This window comes from Urocampus carinirostris, chromosome 7, assembly GCF_059441175.1.
Source record: "Urocampus carinirostris isolate Australia breed hairy pipefish chromosome 7, RoL_Ucar_1.0, whole genome shotgun sequence".
In the NCBI taxonomy this organism is placed as follows: Eukaryota; Metazoa; Chordata; class Actinopteri; order Syngnathiformes; family Syngnathidae; genus Urocampus; species Urocampus carinirostris.
Window position 1 is genome coordinate 4,875,593 of NC_142355.1, and position 22,408 is coordinate 4,898,000.

The 22,408-nt window shown below is 42.0% G+C and overlaps 1 protein-coding gene across 1 annotated transcript in view; it reads right to left on the reverse strand.

Annotated features, from left to right (window-relative positions):
* grm3 (glutamate receptor, metabotropic 3) overlaps positions 1-21,688 on the reverse strand; it is a 104,584-nt gene extending 82,896 nt beyond the window's left edge. Inside the window, exons 1-2 of the mRNA XM_088339577.1 lie at positions 21,578-21,688; positions 2,456-2,501 (exon numbers count right to left, since the gene is read on the reverse strand). The gene's annotated coding sequence lies outside the window, so the exon portion shown is untranslated. The remainder of the gene's footprint in view (positions 1-2,455; positions 2,502-21,577) is intronic.
* Between the last annotated feature and the right edge of the window lie 720 nt (positions 21,689-22,408).

Genomic DNA, 22,408 nt, shown 5'->3' on the forward strand with positions numbered 1-22,408 from the left:
GTCCCACGCTTTGATCTCCTCTCCAGCCCCGGTAAACACGACCTGCCTGACTTCTGCACTACGATTCCGGACTCGTTCCGAAGTTATCTCCCCGGCGCCGCTGCTGACGTCTGACGGCCATCACTTCTCCAGCAAGCCCTGAACGCTTCCATAATAAAAGACTTAAACGAATGCTCTGGGGTCCACTGGTCTGTTCTGGTTTTTTGATAGCCACTCCTTAATTATCCTCTACTTAAGGCCAATATTCAATTAGCTTGCTACTTTTACTTGCTATTTTTTTATTATTTTTATCAAGGTTAAGACGAGAAAAAAAGCCTTTCTGAGCTAGCCCTATTGCGTTTAGAGTCTTTCAATGCATATTATCAAATTTAGTGGGTACAAAAAGAACACCTATATATTATTTTGCCTTGACTTTTAGTGTTTCAAAACCAAAATAATCAAATGGACCACTTATCCATTTTTCTACTTTGGAAAATGATATGCAAATGCGTGACCTTATAACGCTCGGGAAAGTCCGGAAACACAAAGTTATTTGATGCAGGCTTCTGATTGCATGAGTATGCAAATTGCCAAACAAACGGAAATCCCGAATTTTCCAAACCGAACAAACAATTTGAAGTCGGAATAAAGCAAACGTTTGAATTCCGGGCAGATGTTATTTCAGACACCGATATATGTATATATCTAAAAACACACCTGTTCAGCACTGCCTACAACACATAGCTTCTCCGTTTCCTATGTTTTTATGATTTTATGTCTTGTTTTTTTAATATTCCGCTTACAATTTTTAAAAAAAATTTTATATTGTATTTTCTCATTGTCTGTACAGTGTCCTTGGGTGGCTTGAAAGGCACTTTTAAATAAAATGCATTATTATTATTATCATTATTATTATATATTCAGATGCCAACTCAGAATCAGACTGACTGAACGAGCAGCTTTCTTCAAGATTTTATGAGAACATGGGCTTCAGTTTTTGTGAACCTAGCAACACCTAATGGCTGAAATGTCTTTAGTTAAATGTTTAAATATTTACGCACATATCTGGAAGCAGTACACAGAGTTCATTTGACCTGTGAAAAGTGATGGGTGCCGGGGACTCGCATGCTCAAAAATCTATGGGTCCCAACAGAGATCTACGGCTCCCCAAAATTTAGTGTGCTCCATGCCCTTACAAACTGTCGTATTTTCCCTTACAAAATACAAAAAACATGTTTATTTATCTAGTTTAACATGTTATATTGTACATGTGTTTCCTTATATCATATATATTGTTAATGAACATTTTGTTGTGAGACACTGAGTTGCTCGACATGAATGACGTTTATTTTAAAAAAGTTCAAAAATGAAGTCGCTTGGACGTTCACTGTAGAAGGAAAAAATACATGCAAATAGAATTAAGTAGAATAATACATTTTCTTATTCAAATTATGATTTCATTTTCTGCATTAAATTATTGTTGGTAATATACTGATTAAAAGGGATCACCACAAACCTGTCTTTTTTCATTTTCTCCTCTTATACTTCCTTTTTTTCTTAACTTCTTTATACAACATAATCGTTCGTAATATAATGCATCAAAGAAAGTGAGCTGTTTGAGAGCCGGCTCTTTAATGAGTTGAGCCGAAAAAGCCGGTTCTCTAAAAAGTGACAGACTTTCACTACACAACTCGAACTCGAGATCGGCGTGCAGACGAAAACTCGAACCGCAGGACCAAAACAACAATGGCGGATCTGCCTGACGAAAAGTTTGGAGTGCGGTAAATCTTTGTTAAAAAATGATAATGACGATTTCGTGTCAAAAAAGTTGAGTCCCGGGGAGGCACGTTGATTTGACACGATGCGTCCCCAGCAAAAATAATGCGTCTAGGATGCAGGGACGCTGGCAAACGAGAACACTGAGTACAACCATGGAGAAGAAATGAAAGGAAGCTGTCAGACAATTTGAAATTATTTAATGAGTATTGATGGACAAAATGGGGCAGCACGGCGGCGCAGTGGTTAGCGCTTGTGCGGCACAGTTCATGTCATGGGAACCTCCTGCGTGGGTTCAAATCCAGCTCCAGACTTCCTGTGCGGAGTTTGTATGTTCTCCCCGTGCTTGCGTGGGTTTCCTCCGGGCACTCCGGTTTCCTCCCACATTCCAAAAACATGCATTTCAGGTGAATTGGCCGGTCCAAATTGTCCCTAGGTGTGAATGAGCGAATGAGTTGTCTGTCCCTGTGTGCCCTGCGATTGGCTGGCAACCAGTTGAGGGTGTCCCCTGCCCACTGCCCGGAGATGGCTGGGATGGGCTCCAGCCCCCCGCGACCCTACTGAGGATAAGCGGTACGGCTAATGAGATGAGATGAGATGATGGACAAAATATAATTAACATCACATGATTCATTTTAGGCCAGCAGAGAAGGCCTTGGGGGCTCTCACTACCCACCACTCTATTACTCCTTTAACTTACCTAAATGAGCCAACAAATCATCTTGCAGCTTGCATCGTCCTCACGCCTGTTGAAGACAGAGAAACACAACATGAACAACCGTCTTAACAAATAAAGCAGGAGTGAGGCAACCAAGAGCTGGACATGTCGAGTACACGCGCCCTTCTCATGTTTCGCCTGATTTCCCCCCCCCACCACAGCATCCTGCTCTCCTCTAACAGGCAGGACTGGCGTGCGGGACACGCATCCGATCAGGGTCGATGCAATGGTCAGACCAGTGCAGAGCACTAAGTAAGCCCCAGCAGATTTGATTGCAGCCTAGCTACATGCTGTTATTTTCCTTCCAGTGCTTCTCAGTTTTTGAAGCAATTTACTGCGGGGGAAAATATGGACACATAATGAGCCGGTAATCAGTAATTGTTAATGTCGGATCGGGTATGGTGCAATTCAATAGGTAAATAGACGAATATTGAGTGGCTGGCCTATTGACGTCAAGGCAATGTTCCCTCTAAACTGCGCACGTGCGCAATCGCGCACTGCCGGCACATTCTCAGCGCACAAGAAAATCTAGCCAGCTCACAAAAATGAGGGCTCGAAATTGCTAATTAAGAAGCGACTTAAGTCAAAGTTACAGTGCATGAAGGTAAAAATACACGGGTTCCCCTGACGTTGTGTCCTAAATGCGGTATTTTGAAGTCAATGTCGAAGTAGAACGAAGTTGAGTAAAGTAAGTAGAGTTTTTTGAGAACCGGCTTCTTCGGCTCAGCACACTAAAAGGAACCGGCTCTTTCGGGTCCTGAACGGCTCTTCAGGTTGGTTTTGCTTCTTTCATCCCTTTATGACCAAATATTATGTAAAATTATCCACAAAATGACTTAAAGGACTCGGGAATAGAACAAAAAAGAAAAACATACCAAAATGAAAAAGTAGTGAAAAGCTGAGAAAAAAGAAACAAAAGGAAGAGAAAAAAGAAGGAAAAATTCAGAAAAAATAAAAAGAAGAAAAAAACAAAGGAAAAAAAAGTAAATAGAGAACAAAAAGAAAAAATTAACAGCTAGGAAAAATAAACACAATGAGATTTTTTTAAAGGAATAAAAAATTTGAAAAAACGGAAAAAAGAAGAAAAAGTTTGTGTTGCATTAAAATAATTTCCAATTATACCAAGTCAATCGTGTTGCCAACATTGTACTTCCACTAAAAAATATGATTAAATACAGTTGTGTATCGTGCAACCGACTAAATAAGCCCCATAAAATGTTAGTATTTTGCGACAAAAGATACCAGGAAAAAAAAGGAAATGGAAATCTTGTGAAAGAATTGTTGTAAAAACAAACGACGTTTGTAGGCCGTACAACCTTTGCAATAATACATGAGTCAATTCATTCCAAAATGAAAAAAAATAAAATCGTATTGCCGGAAACTCAGCAAAATGTAACTTGATGTCAAGTTTTGGACATGTTTGATAATTATCTTGCCACACTTGGGATTGCTGTTTCTCACTGTTGTTTCAAGCGTTGCTCACCGACTTTGTGTGAACGCTCAGACCCGTGGAAAATTACAGGGAACATTGCATCAAGGCACATGCATTCTTATAAGAGATGCACAACAATTATTGGAACAATGGTTATTCACCGGATAAAGGCCAAATATGATGTTGCAAATATCAGCTATATTATAACATATACAATACTTGTTAGAGCCTTTCGCCTTCCTGCAATGAAATGAAATGAAGTGATCAGCATTTATATAGCGCTTTTCAAGTCAATGACTTCCCAAAGCGCTCTACAATGTGCTCCACATTTCCCAATAGCGGCCTTGCAGCCATTTACGGCGCTAACCTGCTTATTGGGGGTATTATGGGTTCAGTGTCTTACCCAAGGACACTTCGACATGTAACACGGACGAGCCGGGATCCGAACTGGGATCCCTTGATCCCAAGACGAGCGCTTTACCTCCTGAGCTACTGCCGCCCCAATGCAATGCAATTACTTTTCTCAATAACAAGTACTGTAACACAAAATTAATAACATATTGTAACACCACAGTTATTACTGCTTAATGCATTATTATGTTACTCCACTACTCCTTGCCCTCATGTAGGTTTTAGATTAGGACAGGGGTCAGGAGCCCATCCCAGCCATCTCCGGGCAGTGGGAAGGGGACACCCTGAACTGGTTGCCAGGGCACACAGGGGCGGACAACTCATTCGCTCATTCACACTTGGGACAATTTGGACCGGCCATATATGCCATTTACAATTTGTCTTCCACCTTCAGTTAAGATTGTTGAGGCCATTTTTTCCATGAAATTTGTCCTTAATAACGGTTTCAAAACAAGGTGCATGCAAAGTTTTTTTTGTAAAAATGTCACAAATGACTGCAAACGATAAGCATATCGTCATATTCACTTTGGGTGTAGACTGCACTGAGCGAGAGAGAGAGAAGGAAGTGCCTTGCGCTGTGTGCAGGGATCCGCTGTTAAAGTTAAAACTTATATAAACTCTATGTTGGCAGAATCACTCAAATAAAAACAAGCATTAAGGTAAATACATTTCCCAAGCGGAAGAGCACTGTCCCGTGGCCCATCCCGGCCACGATCTCGGCAGCACTGCCTGCTCCCCTGTGTGTAGTTAACTCACACAGGAAACAGAAAAATACACGTACAAGAGATGCAATTAGACTGATTATTGAAAACGTTACTGCATGTGTGTGTGTGTGTGTGAGAAAGATTTAGGAATATAAAAACAAGTTATATTCACACAGTGAATTCTGAGAATCACCGCCCACCTGTACTGCTCACCCAATAAAAGTCGTTTGCCAGCGTTTTTATTTATCAGTTTAAATAGTTTCTTATCGAACTTCTGCATTAAGTTAGTTCGGCTTTCTATGGACCAAAATCGGGATGAAATCACTTGACTTTGGAACGCCACAGAGAATATGCAATAGTTACATTTTATTTCAGAGCCATACGTACTCATGAAAAGAGCCATATATGGCTCCCGAGCCATAGGTTCCCTACCCCTGGATTAGGAGATGGTGTAATAATAGTTTCTAGTCTGTACAGTCCTTTGAGACTTATTGTGATGAAGGGCTATACAAATGAACATGACCTGACTTGATTTTATGAAGCGGATCATTAATCATGGTGTCCCATGATTGTAGATTACTTTCCCTTCATTTACGTTGTCACATACATCCATCGAAGTGATGGTGGCACCGTATGATGTAGATATTCTTACTCCCTGTCGTATTGTACAGTTTATACTCTAATCCACTGGTGTCAAACAGGCGGCCCGCGGGCCAGATCAGGCCCGCTAAGGGATTGAATCCGGCGCGCGAGACAACACTCAGAGAAGCGCAAGAGAACAACAAGCTGCAGGTTGAAATATGACAACTTGATGTTGCCAAAGCCGGGTGCCTCGAACACAGTCACTGTACTTGTACTTCTTTCTTTCTCTCTCTCTCTCTCTCTCTCTTTCTCTCCCTTTCTTTTCCACCCCCTTTCTCCCACTCTGTCTCTGTCTCTTTCACTCTCTGTGTCCCTCTTTTTCTCTTCCTTTGTTGCTCTTTGTCTCTTTCTCTCTCTGTCTTTTAACCTCTTTTGCTCTAAGTTCCTTTTTTCCTTTTCTCTCTTTTCTCTCTTTTCTCTCTTTTCCTGTTTTTATTTTTATGTTCGAAATAAAAGTTTTCATTCATTCATTCATTCATTCATTCATTCATTCATTCTCTCTTTTCTCTCTTTTCTCTTTCTCTCTTCATACCCTTTGCGCTGTCTTTTCTCTTTTCTCCCCTTCTGTCTTTCTATTACTCTTTGGATTTATTTCTTCCTCTCCCTTTCTTTTCCCCCTCTCTCACGACTTTTTATCTTTTGTTTCTCATGCTTTCTCCCTCTCTCTCTTTTTCTTTCTTTGTCCTGCCCTCTTTACTTTTCCCTCCCTCTTTCTCTTATTTCTTTATGAAATGAAATGATCTGCATTTATATAGCGCTTTTCAAGTCAATGACTTCCCAAAGCGCTTTACAATGTGCTCCACATTTCCCAATAGCGGCCTTGCAGCCATGTAAGGCGCTAACCTGCTTAGTGGGGGCATTAGGGGTTCAGTGTCTAACCCAAGAATACTTCGACATGTAACACGGACGAGCCGGGATTCGAACTGGGATCCCTTGATCCCAAGACGAGCGCTCTACCTCCTGGGCTACTGCCGCTGTTTATCTCTTTTTCTTTCTCTTTAATCTACTAGTCCGGCCCCTGACAGAATGTTTGTTCTATCGTGTGGCCCCCCGAGTTAAAATGAGTTTGACACCCCTGCCTAACCTAAGATGGATTTACTATAAGCTAAACTATAAAATAAAATATTGAATTAGTCAGCATACTGTATACTGTGTGCACACATATGGTTGTGTGTCAACAGTAACTAAAACAGCATATACAGGAACAACAAACCAACGGAAAATCAATGGTAATTACAAGATTACAGTATTTATAGAAAAATTTTGCTGGATTTTGGCCTTTTCTTTTCGAAAAAATATTTTTACAATACACTATATTTGGAGAAAAAAAGAAAACGATGTCATGTCCTGCACGGTTGTCATGGCATCCAGCTAGCCCCGCCCCTTGACATCGGCTGAGACGCATTGAACTGATTGCTGGTGGAGTACTTAAACGCTCCTTTTGGGACTGCCCGTGGCCAGACCATTGCTTAACCTTGAGGAAAACCTGTTCATGCCTGTTTGTTCTGAGTAATACCTAGTTTGTAATTTTGTTTACCTTTGAACCTGTTTTGTTTTGTCCTTGGTCCGTTTGTGTGTTGGACAACTTTTTTTTCTCAATTAAGCGAATGAGTTTCGACTTCCTGCTTCTCTCGGTCCGTTTTCTGACAAACGACTTGGACAGTACCCAGAAATGGGGTAAATGTTCGAGTTGTCTGAAGCCCAGAGACAAAATAGATATGGAGTGTCTCAAACTACACGTGCCAAGAAATATGAAGGGTTTTTACTTTGACAAGTTGGTGTACACAGTTTATTATGTAGCTACTTTAAAGCAGTTTAAGGGTTCATCTTCCATTCAAGTAAACAAACTAAATTGTAACTAAATAGTTACTTCCAGAGTATCACACTACTTTTTGGAGTCAATACTCTGGAGGAGACCTGAATTACTTTTATGACTGAGTAACAGGTGCCTACTTTTTTCAGTGATGCTCCAAAAACTGGAATATATTTCGATTTTCTATAGATGTGGTTGTTTCTTCTCTCAACCTCTTTATAATCTATGCAAGAGTGCTTGGCTCTGTATGTCCACAGGCTGTCAGTATTGTACAAACTTCTGAACCTTAGCAATTTAATTTCGTTAGATTTTTAGTTTTCTTTTTTGTCGTGTTGGGAATAATGCCGATATTGTCATAGACCAGAAACGGACACAGGACCCAATAGCGTTCGTTTTCTCAGTTTTTATTGAAAAAGAGGTAGTGTAAGGCTTGCTTCCTCAATCCGATGGCTGACGGACAAAAGGAGCGAGCGGTGCGGAAGTGGCAGGAGCATCTGAGACAGGCGGGAATAGCAAGTCGTTGGCCGGGGCTGGAGATCAAAGGCGGTGTCGAGTTCGTAAGCGAGGTCGGTAGCAGGAGGAAGGCAGGTAACGGGGCAAAACAGGTCAGGTAACAGGCAGGCAGAACGGGGCGTAGTCAGATCCGGAAACAGGTTGGCAACAAAGATCAGGCAGGAAAAAGCGGGGCAGAAACGGAGTCGGACGAAAAGGTTTACTGAGCCGAAGGCAACAGTTCGCATAACGATCTGACGGCTTCCATGAGGAAGCCGGGGGTTTAAAAAGAGAGTGACAGCCAATCAGCTGTCCGGGCTGTTGGCGCCAATTAAGCCGCAGCAGCTGCGCTTAATCGGCAATCATGATATATATAAATAACGCCGTTACGGAACGGCATCATTTATTTCACATTTTTATCTTTTTATCCTGTAGTTTTTTTTTAAAAGAATGAAAAATATCAGGCTATCTGGTGCCTTCCCTATTAGTGTGAATAAGCCTCCCTCAGGTCTCATTCCTCACATGGCTTATCAGTGCCGTCCCAGGATTATACAGAGACCCCTCGCAACTTCCCGCTTCGGTTTTTGCTGGTACCCAGCTTCGTGGATTTTGAATTGAATTGTCTTTATTGTCATTGCTATCGATTTTTCGTGCAATGTGTTTTGCATAATGTGATTTTCGAATGCTATCATGCTATCTGTGAGTGTGACTGTTTTGGGCTGCTGTTTGCTGTCAGTTGAACAGCAGGGTGGGCGCACAAATCAATCTGCCCAACCATCCCCGCCCCACAAAACAAATTGTGGTCCATGGCTACAGCTGAGCTAGTATTTTAGTGGCATGTTTCAGTAAAACGAAATTCATTAAGTAAATTGGACTCTGAGGAGAGTAAAAAGGTGCAAAGAAAGGAGGGGCAGCGCCGAGGAGAAGGCAATAGCCGACTGCTATGGCTAGGCAAACAACTCTCTGAAGCCAGCCCTGCACAATGCCAGATCCATTACACATGAAATGGATGACCTGGAGCTACAAGTCATGGAAAATCGGCATTTGAGAAGGTTGTATTGTAATCATCGCGAAGACCTGGCTAAAGCTAAAGATACCGATGGTAATGTGCAGCTGGCCAGTTGCTTTCTAAATTTCTTTCTAACACTGAAAAAAAGCCCTCCAATGGCAATATAGAGCATTTATTCAACTGTAAACTATTTTGTTACAGTCCATTCATTAAGGATCTTAAGGCAAGGTAAGTTTGACCCTTGGGGGCTTCTATGAAGGGGTGTCACCACTAGGCGGATCTTCATCCATTATCTGCACCGCTTATCCTCAGTAGGGTCGCGGGGGTGCTGGAGCCCATCCCAGCCATCTCCGGGCAGTGGGCAGGGGACAACCTGAACTGGTTGCCAGCCAGTCACAGGGCACACAGGGACAGACAATTCGCTCGCTCATTCACACCTAGGGACAATTTGGGACCGGACAATAAACCTGACACGCATGTTTTTGGAATGTGGGAGGAAACCGGAGTGCCCGGAGGAAACCCACACAAGCACGGGGAGAACATGCAAACTCCACACAGGAAGGTTGGTAGCTAGATTTAAACCCATGACCTCAGAACTGTGCCGCACACGCACTAACCACTGCGCCGCCGTGCTGCCCCGTTTTCTTAATGTTTCCCTTTAACAGCAATAACTGGGGTTTTCTAAATTTAATTATTATTATAATTATTTTTTTCAGTGTATTAGGTGTTCCGTGTAGTTGGGTGGGGATACGAAAGGGGGAATTTTATTGTCTTATTTTACACTGAATGTATTTATTGAGTGCGGTCCCTTCTCAAGGTTTCTTCATTTTCCTCATGTTGAGGTTTTTTGAGTTTTTTTCTTGCCCTCATGTTGGTTCCAGATCAGGGGATGGTGTAATAATAGTCTAAAAAAAAATGTCTGTGTAATAACCTGTGAAGCCCTTTGAGACTCTTTGTGATTAAGGGCTATACAAATAAAAATGACTTGACTTGACTTGATTTGAAGTGACATACTTCATGGACCCTGCTGTTGTCTCATGGCCGAACACCAATCCAACTGAGAACGTCCTAATTTCAGCAAACCTTATAAAAAAAGCTAGCCCAATCCGTCAGGCGAGCGCTCCGTCAACTGGATGGCGGCTGGTCTGTCAAAGACAGAATTAGCCATCTGCGCCTGACATCTATCAAACTTAAAATGTCAGGTAATGACCCGGGAAGGGACGACGCAAGCATCATTCAAATGCATGGCCGCCGGCTCTGCCGTGATTCATGTCCACGCTGCCTCATCAGGAGTGCCAGATGTACTACAAGATTTTGCAAAGCAGAGTCAGGTACTGTTACCGGCAGGGTTGGGTAGGGTTACTTTAACTGGACTACTTTTGGATTACTCCAATACCAAATATGCTAATAAAAGACAAAAGAAACTAAATAAACTAAACTAAATACTGACTTTTTGCTCTCAATAGACTCTTCTTTTTCATCTTTCTAGGGTTTGGGTTGGCATTGAGATTGTATTTGCAACATATATTTTCTTACTTTCACCATTTTCATCCTAGGACTAAAGAAAAAAAAAATATATATAAAATGAAGGAGGGCAGCACGGCGGAGCAGTGGTTAGCGCTTGTGCGGCACAGTTCATGTCATGGGAACCTGCGTGGGTTCAAATCCAGCTCCAGACTTCCTGTGCGGAGTTTGTATGTTCTAACCGTGCTAGCGTGGGTTTCCTCCGGGTACTCCGGTTTCCTCCCAGGTTCCAAAAACATGCATTTCAGGTGAATTGGCCGGTCCAAATTGTCCCTAGGTGTGAATGAGCGAGTGAGTTGTCTGTCCCTGTGTGCCCTGCGATTGGCTGGCAACCAGTTCAGGGTGTCCCCTGCCCACTGCCCGGAGATGGCTGGGATGGGCTCCAGCCCCCCCGCAACCCTAATGAGGATAAACGGTGTAGCTGATGAGATGAGATAAAATGAAGGCAAATGGGCGTGGTAAAAAGTACATATTTTAAGCCTCTTTGAACTCAATCAGGCATTGGTAAACAGGGTTGGGTAAGGTTACTTTAACTTGATTACTTTCAATTACTTTTGGATTACTCCAATACCAAATATGCTAATAAAAGACAAAATAAACTAAATATGAGTGAAATGACTAAATTTTGTGCAGGCTTGGGGAGTAAGGGAATACATGGAACGGCAAAAATGATGTTGGCAAGTTGTTTGGATTTATTTTCATTTTGTTTCTGTCGCATTCTATGTCAGTTTTGCCGGAGATCAAAGAGATCAAAGCCAGGAGAGAAAGCTTACCACGTGTTGTGAGTCATCATTTTATTCATATTTATGGTAGTGTGCCCGCTTTGAGACTGGGAGGTCGCTGGTTCGCGCCTCGGCCGAGTCATACCTAATTGGTATAATGGCGGCGCCCTCTGTAGCTGCATCGACTCGCTACAACGGGTCAGGTGTATCGACATTTCGTTCTGTGTACATTGTTACAAAGAATGACAATACAAAGGAAATTATTATTATTATTATTATTATATTTAGTTTCTTTTGTCTTTTATTAGCATATTTGGTATTGGAGTAATCCAAAAGTAATTGAAAGTAATCAAGTTTAAGTAACCCTACCCAACCCTGGTTACCGGCTGCAAACTACACGTAGATTTGAGGATGGAAATAAGACAGTTTCAAGGTAGCCGCAGTACACTCCAAATAAAAACGAATCAGGAAACCTTCTTACCAAATCAACTTTCTAATAAGGCAATAATTAAAAGGATTATTTAAGTGAGAAAATAATTTTTAACTTTATGAATATTCTGAAATTACTGTATCATTTCATTGATTTTTTTCAAGCAACCAATGAAAAATTACAAATATTTTCGTGCATCATTTCGTGAATTACTTTTTACTTTTTGCTCTCCAATAGACTCTTCTTTTTCATCTTTCTAGGGTTTGAATTTAGACTGTATTTGTAACATATATTTTCTTACTTTCACCAATTTCATCCTAGGACTAAAGAAAAATAATAATATAAATATAAAATATAATATAAAATAAAGGCAGGGCAGCACGGCGGAGCAGTGGTTAGCGCATGTGCGGCACAGTTCATGTCTTGGGAACCTCCTGCGTGTGTTCAAATCCAGCTCCAGACTTCCTGTGCGGAGTTTGTATGTTCTCCCCGTGCTTATGTGGGTTTCCTCCGGGCACTCCAGTTTCCTCCCACATTCCAAAAACATGCTCTTCAGGTGAATTGCCCGGTCCAAATTGTCCCTAGGGTTGAATGAGCGAGCGAGTTGTCTGTCCCAGTGTGCCCTGCGATTGGCTGGCATCCAGTTCAGGGTGTCCCCTGCCCACTGCCCGATGATTGCTGGGATGGGCTCCAGCACCCCCGCGACCCTACTGAGGATAAGCGGTGTAGCTGATGAGATGAGATGAGATAAAATAAAGGCCAATGGGCGTGGTAAAAAGTACATATTTTAAGCCTCTTTGAACTCAACCAGGCATTGGTAAAACATACTTAATTCGGAAAATATTTGATTTGAAACTTTTTAAGGACACATTCAAACTACTCACCCCATATTTAAAGATCCAATCAATTACTGTACACTTGCAATTAAAGTTACTGTAACTTTAAATCCACGTAGACGCAAACATTTTTACAACACACCCATTTTATCTTCTTCCTGTTTCTAATGAAGCAAAGCACAGCAAAAACCTTTACACTGCTTCCTCTGTCACAAGCCAGAAACGGAGGCAGGACCCAGTAGCGTTCGTTTACTCAGTTTTATTGATAAAGAGGGAGAGTAGGGCTTGCTTCCACGATCCGATGGTGGACGGACAAGGGTAGCAGGTGGCTGGAGACGCGGAAGTGGCACTTCTTTGTCGAGCCAGGATGATCATAGATTTGCAGGAATACTCGTCATTAGCCGGGACGGGGGAGCAAGGGCGGTATCAAGTTCGGAAACAAGCTCGGCAACAGGTGTCAGGCAGGAAGCGGGGCAAAACAGGACATCGGGAAGGCAGAACATGGCGGAGTTTTAAACTTAAACTCAACCTACAGATCAGCTCCAAAAACTTACAACATGATCTTGCTGAAGATGGTGTCATCGCACATTGTTACACTATTCAGCGCACTTTGCACAAGGAAATGCTGAATGGGAAAGTAATACGGCAGAATCGTTTTCTGCGCACATGCCACAAACATAGTCACTTGAGGTATGCTAAAGCACATTTTTACAAACCAGCTTCATTTTGGAATAAGGTGCTGTGGACTGATGAAACTAAAATTGGGTTATTTGGACAAAACAAGGGGTGGTATGCATGGCGGAAGAAGAACACAGCCTTCCAAGACAAACACTTTCCACCCCCAGTAAAATTTGGTGGTGGTCCATTATGCTGCGGGGCTGTTCTGGAATTCTTATTAAAGTTGAAGGTCGCATGGTTTCCAGTAAGTATCAGTAGATTCTTGCTGAAAACGTGGGCTGTTTTTGGTTGTATATTTCTCATGCTATGAAATTAACTTGTTTAACCTGTTTTTATATTGCTAACATAAAAACAATCATCTCACACACACACATAGAAAAGATCAGTCTATTTCTTTACGTTTTTCTGTCTAATTTTCATTGTAACGTAAATATCACACTCATGTGTGACTTCATTTCCTGTTTATGTGTGACGTCAATAAACCACGCCTACTGACCGGATGTTTTTCAGTTTAGCCTGGGCGGCCAACGAAGATGGCCTGTCAGGCTGGGCTGAGGCATCCGCGGAGTAGATTTAAAACTCAATAAGTGTTTTTATCTGAATAATTCCGCCAGCAAAGAGTTTATATCATTAATATCTCTCACACTTGCGAACAGTCAGTGACAAAGCTGAAGTTGCGCCAGGGCTGGATACTTCAACAAGACAACGAACCCAAACACTGCTCCAATTCTACTAAGGCATTCATGCAGAGGAACAAGTACAATGTTCTGGAATGGCCATCTCAGTCTCCAGACCTGAATATTATTGAAAATCTGAAAGTCCATGCTCAGAAACCATCAAACGTGACTGAAGTGGAGATGTTTTGTAAGGAAGAATGGTCAAAAATACCTTCAACCAGAATCCAGACCCTCATTGGAAGCTATAGGAAGCGTTTAGAGGCTGTTATTTCTGCAAAAGGAGGATCTGCTAAATATTGATGTAATTTTTCTGTTGGAGTGCCCGGATTTATGCACCTGCCTACTTTTGTTTCAGCAATTATTGCACATTTTCTTTAAATCCTATTAACTTAATTTTCTTCTCAGATATAATTGTGTTTGTCTGCTATATGGTATATTTAACTGAAATTGCTGATGCGAACAACCAATGAGTTCCTAAGGAAAACCTTTAGAAAGATCAGGGGTGCCCAAACCTTTTCAAATAAGTATTTGAACACCCTGGTATTTTGACATTTCTCCCACCGAGAGATCACGGAGGGTTCTGCAATTTTGATCGTAGGTGCATGTCCACTGTGAGGGAGAAAAGCTAAAAAGAAAAACTCAGAAATCACAATGCATGATTTTTTGATGATTTATTTGTGTGATATAGCTGCAAATAAGTATATGAACACCTGAGAAAACCAGGTTTGCACACACTGCAGGAAGGATCTTAGCCCACTCCTCCATAAGCTCTAGATCAGTCAGGTTTCTAGGCTGTCGCTGAGAAACAGAGAGTTTGAGCTCCCTCCAAAGATTTTCGATTGGGTTCAGGTCTGAAGCCTTGGTGGGCCATGCTAGAACCTTGATAGGCTTCTTATAGAGCCACTTCTTAGCTCTGGGTCGTTGTCGTGTTGGAGGACCCAGCCATGATTCATCTTCAATGCTCTGACTGAGGGAAGGAGGTTGATACCCATAATCTCACAATACACAGGCATCCTCTCTTTAATGCAGTGCACCTGTTCTGTCCCATGTGGAGGAAAACCCATCCAAAGCATGATGCTACCCCCCATGCTTCACAGTAGGGATGGTGTTCTTCGGATTTGACCTTTTATTCTTCTTCCTCCAAACACGCTTAGCGGAATTATGACCAAAAAGTTCTATTTTGGTCTCATCTGACCACAAAACTTTCTCCCATGACTCCTCTGTATCATCCAAATGGTCACGCAAACTTAAGTCAAGCCTTGACATGTGTTGGTTAAAGCAGGAGAACCTTTCGTGCCATGCATGATTTCAAACCATAGCGTCTTAGTTTATTACCCACAGTAACCTTGGAATGGGTGGTCGCAGCTCTTTTCAGGTCATTGACGAACTCCTGTTGTGTGGTTCTGGGCTGATTCCCAACCTTTCTTATCATCATTGAGATCTCACAAAGTAATATCTTGCATGAAGCTCCACACCGATTGAGATTGACCGTCATGTTTAGCTTCTTCCATTTTCTAATGATTGATCCAACAGTGGACCTATTTTTGGGGTGGCAGTAGCTCAGGAGGTAGAGCGCTCATCTTGGGATCAAGGGATCCCAGTTCGAATCCCGGCTCGTCCATGTTGTATGTCGAAGTGTCCTTGGGTAAGACACTGAACCCCTAATCCCCCCCAATAAGCAGGTTAGCGGCTTACATGGCTGCAAGGCCTCTATTGGGAAATGTGGAGCACATTGTAAAGCTTTTTGGGAAGTCATTGACTTGAAAAGCGCTATATAAATGCGGATCATTTCATTTTTTAGGGGCGGCAGTAGCTCAGGAGGCAGAGCGCTCGTCTTGGGATCAAGGGATCCCAGTTCGGATCCCGGCTTGTCCGTGTTACATGTCGAAGTGTCCTTGGGTAAGACACTGAACCCCTAATACCCCCAATAAGCAGGTTAGCGTCTTACATGGCTGCAATACAAGGCCGCTATTGGGAAATGTGAAGCCCCTAATTATGCCTCCGAAAAAAGTCAGTGCAGTCAGCAAAGTTGCTAGAGGTAAAAAAAGCAAACTAGTGCGTACAACTATTGCATTTAAGAAAGATATAATGGCAAAATATGAAGGAGGTGTGCGAGTGTCTGATCTTGCTAGGGAATACCCCACCACCACAAAGGTATTAAATCCTATTCATAATTATTTTCTTTATCCTTTTTTTTATTTTTACACGTTCATGTTAGCGTAATCTACGATAACGCGAACGTACGATTAGCCTGGGTTAGCTTTATGTTTACGTTGGACATTCAAGGTAAACATTCAGGGTGTTGGAACGGAGCCCAACTTTCAGGGTGTTGGAACGGAGCCCCCTTTCCAATGAACCGCTCACCACTTGTTGTGGAGACCCGGGTGCTAAATGACTTGTAAACGACCTGATTTTTTACGATAACGCGGACGTACGATTAGCCTGGTTTAGCTTTATGTTTACGTTTAACATTCACGGTAAACATTCAGGGTCTTGGAACGGATTAAAACGATTTACATTATTTTTAATGGGAAAAATGATTTCAGTGATCGAACAGGGTTCTGGAACGGATTATGGTCGAGAACCGAGGTTCCAATGTATATATATATATATATATATATACCTGTATACATATGTGTGTGTGTGTGTGTGTTTACATGTGTTCCAACAGTATATCCATACATTTAAAAAAAAATGTACTGCAAACAGTCTGCAGAGAGGTGCAATGTGGAAGCTTCAAGGCCGCTCACTCACTCTCGCACACACAGACATAATCATCATTATCAGGGAGCTCCAACAGGAGCTCATGTAAGCATATTCACCAGCGCAAAAGTGCTGAAACACAAGGCCGGGTTGCCGACTCGCCCCTTCTCCCACAAAAACCCAGTCTTTGAGCACACAAAAATACGTCTGCGGAACAGCGAGTGCACGTACCATACACTGACATCAAATGCAAGCACATCGACCGAACTTGCTGTTTGTTAAAGCATTAAACATGTTAATGTAGTTCGTCAATCTCTGAATCAATGCAACTTCATACTTTTTTCGTTTCCTTCTGATACATGTTAAAGATTTCTTGTTACGAAGTGGAACACAGTGTTTTTTCGGCTCCTCGCTATTTATAGAATAGATAGAATATACCTTTATTGTCTTTGTTACAAAATGGGTTAACATATTGTGAAAACAAAATTGAGCATGGCACTCCAGGTCCACATATTCACAGTGAGGATAAAAGAAACCAAGAAGATAAAGGAACAGAGAAGATAAGGTTATAAAAACAAGGAGGATAAGGTTTTAGTTATAATTCACACAATATTTACACAAAGAAATGTCGGCATGTAGGATGTTACATACAGTTGGCATCGTAATACCGTTTGGTATAGAAGGGGTTGCGCAATATGCATTTGGTGCAAAAATATGAGAGACAGTTTGAGAAGTAAATCATACTTGCTCTCACAACTAAGGTCATACTGTCAGGAATGCTGAACAATACACAGTAATACCCACTGTCACATGCACAAGCAGTAACTCGCTCATAATATCTATTAAACTCTCGTATACACACTACTAAACTCTCAGGCACTACTATACTCTCTCACTTATACCTTTATACTCTCATACACACACTATTGCACTCTCTCACACATTTACTACACTATCATACACCTACTACTACCTGTATACTCCCTCATACACATATTCCTATAATCTCATACACATACTACTATGCTCTCACACATATACTACTATAATCTCTCACGTATACTATTACACTCTCTCAAGCATATTAATATACTCTCGTACACACATTACTACCTGTATATTCCCTCTTACACATAAAACTTTAGTCTCATAAACACGCTAGTACCTGTATACTCCCTCTTACACTATTTACTATGGTCTCATACACACACTACTATACTGTCACACACATACTATTATAATCTCTCACACATATTACTTTACTGGAACAACTCCAGTTCGATGTTAAAATGTACAACATATACACACACAGAACAGTGTGCATCGCCATGGTTACCACAAGTACCGGTACTAAAATAAAACTACACTCAGAGGTGAGGTGATGATTACACTAGGTGCGAAAAACCTCTAGTAATAGCAATTTTGATGGTGCCTGAAAAAGAATAGGGTTGTATGTGAGAGTGTAAAATAGAAAGTGTGAGAGTCTATTGTAGTGTTTTTGTGTGAGTACAGTAGTGGGTGAGAGAGAGTATTATAATGTGTGTGAGAGCCTAAAGTAGTGTGTGCATGGGAGTATAGAAGTATTCATGTGAGAATAGGAGTTTGTTTATGAAAGCATAGTAATGAGTGAATGAGAGTATAGTAGTATGTGTGAGGGAGTGTAGTAATATATTTATGAGACTATGAGAGTATGCGTGCGAGAGGACCATAGTTTGTATGAGAGAGTATAATAATGTTTGTGTCTGAATGAGAGTATAGTTGTGCATGTGTGAGATTATCATTTACTGCTATAACAAGCCCTTACTTTTCTTAGCTTTGGGTCCCAAGACTCACAGTTATGGTAAAGCGAGAGGAAAAAAAGATGGTAACAATAGAAACAAAGCTTGAGAAATCAAAGAAATATGAAGAAAGCAGAGGAAAAGTCCCAATCTAAATGTCCCTGTAATATGCTCAGAGGTCTTTGAAAGGAGAACTGACCGCTTGAGGAAGACCAAAGAACACACCAGGCAGGTCCGGGATAAAGTTGTGGAAAATGTCAAAGCAGGAATGGCGTACAGGAACATCTACACATCTTCAGGAGCACCATGCGAGCAATAATATCAAAATGGAGTGACTATAAACTTTCATCCCAAACAAGGAGGAATCTAATCAGAGAAGCAACAAAGAGTTGTATGATCAAATTGGATGACCTGCAGGCATACAACGCTGACGCGGGACAATCTGTAGATAAGACAACTATTAGTTCCTTTGTGGAATAGAACCAAGAAGAAAGCCCTTTCTGAAACAATACCAGAAAAAGGCCTATCTGAAGCCACGAATAACAAGGTGCCCTGTTCAAATAAAACCAAACTTAAGTTTGATTTGAAGTTTTTGGGAATAAATGCAAAGCGTTATGTCTAGTGTATAAGTCATACATGTCCAATGTCCGGCCTGAGGGCCAGTTACGGCCCGTGAGCAACTTTTTACTGGCCCGCGGCCTCTGTCGTAAAAGTTTGTGGCTTGTCAGTAAACAAAAAAAAAAAATCATGGGAATAGTCCTTTTGGCCAAACTCCCTGTCCTTTTTATAAGAATTGCCGACTGTTAATAGAAAAACGATAGTTAACTGTGAGGGCCACCATTTCCAGGACAACATAAGAGTATTTTTTCACTGAACTTTGAAACAACAACGAATATGATATCATCACTGTCACTGTCAGGTGTCACATGCTGACTACAAAAAGCCGACTGGAAATGAAAGCAGTGAAAATGTGGAGCAACTGGAAGCTGGTTTAGCACCACAGCAGTGCTTTTTCACAAGACCCTGAAAATTCTTCAAACTTTTCACAGTGATTTTTTTTTTTTTTTTTAATGTTCCAAATAACGCCATGCTGAATAATTGGCCCTCACACATTTTAGTTAACCAAATCTGGCCCGCTTTCTGAAAAGTTTGGACACCACTGGTATAAGTGCACTGCACCATCTCCACTGTCAAACCTGGTGGTGGTAGTAAAATGGCAGGGACTGGGAGCATCATTAGAGTTGATGGGAAGATGGATGGTGCAAAATATAAGGCAATTCTGTCAGAAAACCTGTTGGAGTCTGCAAGAGACCCTAGAATGGAATGTAGGTTCACCCTTCAACAGGACAATCACCCTAAACATAAATACAACTACAATGGGATGGTCTAACATTATCAATATAAAGGAATTAGAATGGCCAAGCCAAAGTCCAGACATCAATCTTATTCATTAATTTGTGGAAACATCTGAAAAATACTGTGCACAATCACCATCAAGCCTTACTGAACTTGAGCTTCTTTGTAAAAAGAGGCAAATATTTCTCTTTGCCTCTCTTTGCCCATCCCAGCAATCATCGGGCAGTGGGCAGGGGACACCCTGAACTGGTTGCCATCCAATCGCAGGGCAGACAGGGACAGACAACTCGCTCGCTCATTCACACCTAGGGACAATTTGGACCGGCCAATTCACCTGAAATGCATGTCTTTGGAATGTGGGAGGAAACCGGAGTGCCCGGAGGAAACCCACGCAACCACAGGGAGAACATACAAACTCCGCACAGGAAGTCCAGTAGCTAGATTTGAACCCACACAGGAGGTTCCCAAGACCTTAGAACTGTGCCGCACACGCGCTAACCACTGCGCCGCCGTGCTGCCCTGATACCGAGTCAATGTCAGCAATTCCTAGGGGGCTACCTGACGCTAAAACATTCCAAAGACATGCATGTGAGGTTAATTGGCCGGTCCAAATTGTCCCTAGGTGTGAATGAGCGAGCGAGTTGTCTGTCTCCGTGTGCCCTGCGACTGGCTGGCAACCAGTTCAGGGTGTCCCCTGCCCACTGCCCGATGATTGCTGGGATGGGCTCAAGCTCCCCTTCGACCCTACTGAGGATAAGCGGTGCAGCTAATGAGATAAGATGAGAGATGAGACATATGTATATTTTTTGTGTTTTAAAACCAATTGGTTGAAATTGTCCTTTTACAAATTAATAAACACAATTTGTGAAGGTAAATGCAACCGAAAAAACATGAATTGGCTCATAACGAATCTGGGCGGCATTAGCTCAGGAGGGAGCGCTCGTCTTGGGATCAAGAGATGGCAGGTTCGATTCCAGGCTCTTCCGTGTTATATGTCGAAGTGTCCTTGGACAAGACACTGAATCCCTAATGCTCCCAATAAGCAGGTAGGTTCCCTGCATGGCTGCTATTGGTGTGTGAGTGTGTGTGTGAATGGGTAAGTGTTGTCTTGGTCTTCATTGACTTGAAAAGCGCTATATAACTGCAGACCATTTACCATTTACCATTTAAAATCTTCGTGTTGCTGATTTTTTGGATTCACTCTCTATCGTCATATACAGGAAATTAAAATATATCAATCAGCCTTTTTTCCATCCATTCGGACCAAAGCTGCCCGCTACTCAAAAACTTTGCTGACTCCTGTCCTAAATCGCCTTGTAGTCGTGTAGAAAACACAAAAAAAGTTTTTTCTCCATTGGTATTTTATTAGTCTATAACATTTTATTTCACATCTGATTTCAAATTGTTTTTAATTTCACAACAGCAGAGTTTGTTCAGGCTATTCCTCATGCAGCACTCACTCAGAAACAAAATGAATCCAAATATATATGGTTTTTATCAAAAAGTGAGAAGAAAGCATGGTGACAGTCACCACTCAGCTCTTGTAACGTGTGTCACATTTAAAAGGTGGCAAAGTTAATCCTACTGCACGGGTGGAGTGACTTAATTCATGCAAATTTCATGCAAGCCAACAAAAAAAAGACAATTTATTGACGTGGGTGCGCTTGTAAAGGACCGCAGGAGGTCATGGGGCGGTGCACCTGCATGGTGGCATTCGTTTGCATGCAAAGTTCAAACTGGATCATTTCAGCTCGCCTGTCACACAAATGCTAAAGACAACAACACACCCCGATATGTCCTGCAGTAAAAAAGTTCGAACCCAAATGCAGACGGACAGAAAATATATTTCGTTTTGAAGAAAAAGCACCGGGACGTTTGTTGAGGTTTTTGAACTCACCTTTCGGTTGTCTTGCGGTGAATACCTTCTCTGCTGGAAGTTTGACTGTGTCTACTCCCGATCCCCGGAGGAGTCGCGCTGAGAGAGAGGATGCTGCCGCTGTGTGTACGTGTGAGAGTGGATGTGTGAGAGAAAGAGAGGGAGAATGTGCGTTTGTATATGCGAGAGGGGGAGAAAGAGAGACAGTGAAAAAGAGGGAGGCAGGAAAAAAAAAACAGACGTGGAGAGCTGAAACCCGCTGCCAAAGGATGCTTCAGTCTCCTAGCAACAACAATCGATCTTGGCACGGAGACATTTTTATTGGATAAAAAGAAAACTTAGCCATTCCAACACCCCCACCTTCACCTTCCTTCGTTGCAAGTTTACCTCTCTGATAAGGGACAACCAGTAGAGGGAGAGCGAGCAGTGGAAAAGATCTGAAAATCATCGGTCCCAGTGGAGAGTCCACGAAAACCGCTAAAATCAAAAATGAATATTTCAAAACAGCGATGCGGCAGATTCATGGAATCCACACTGGATTCTCCAAGATAGCTTGGTAGTTGAGAAAAATCGCCAACCAACATGGCCGACTTCCTGCTACATTATGGCATTAGTAATTGAGTATTTTGGTGCATCTCATTAGCTGCACCGCTTATCCTCAGTAGGGTCGCGGGGGTGCTGGAGCCCATACCAGCAATCATCGGGCAGTGGGCAGGGGACACCCTGAACTGGTTTCCAGCCAATTGCAGGGCACACAGGGACAGACAACGCGCTCATTCACACCTAGGGACAATTTGGACTGGCCAATCAAAGACATGCATTCTGTCATGATCGATATTGTCACAGAATTTT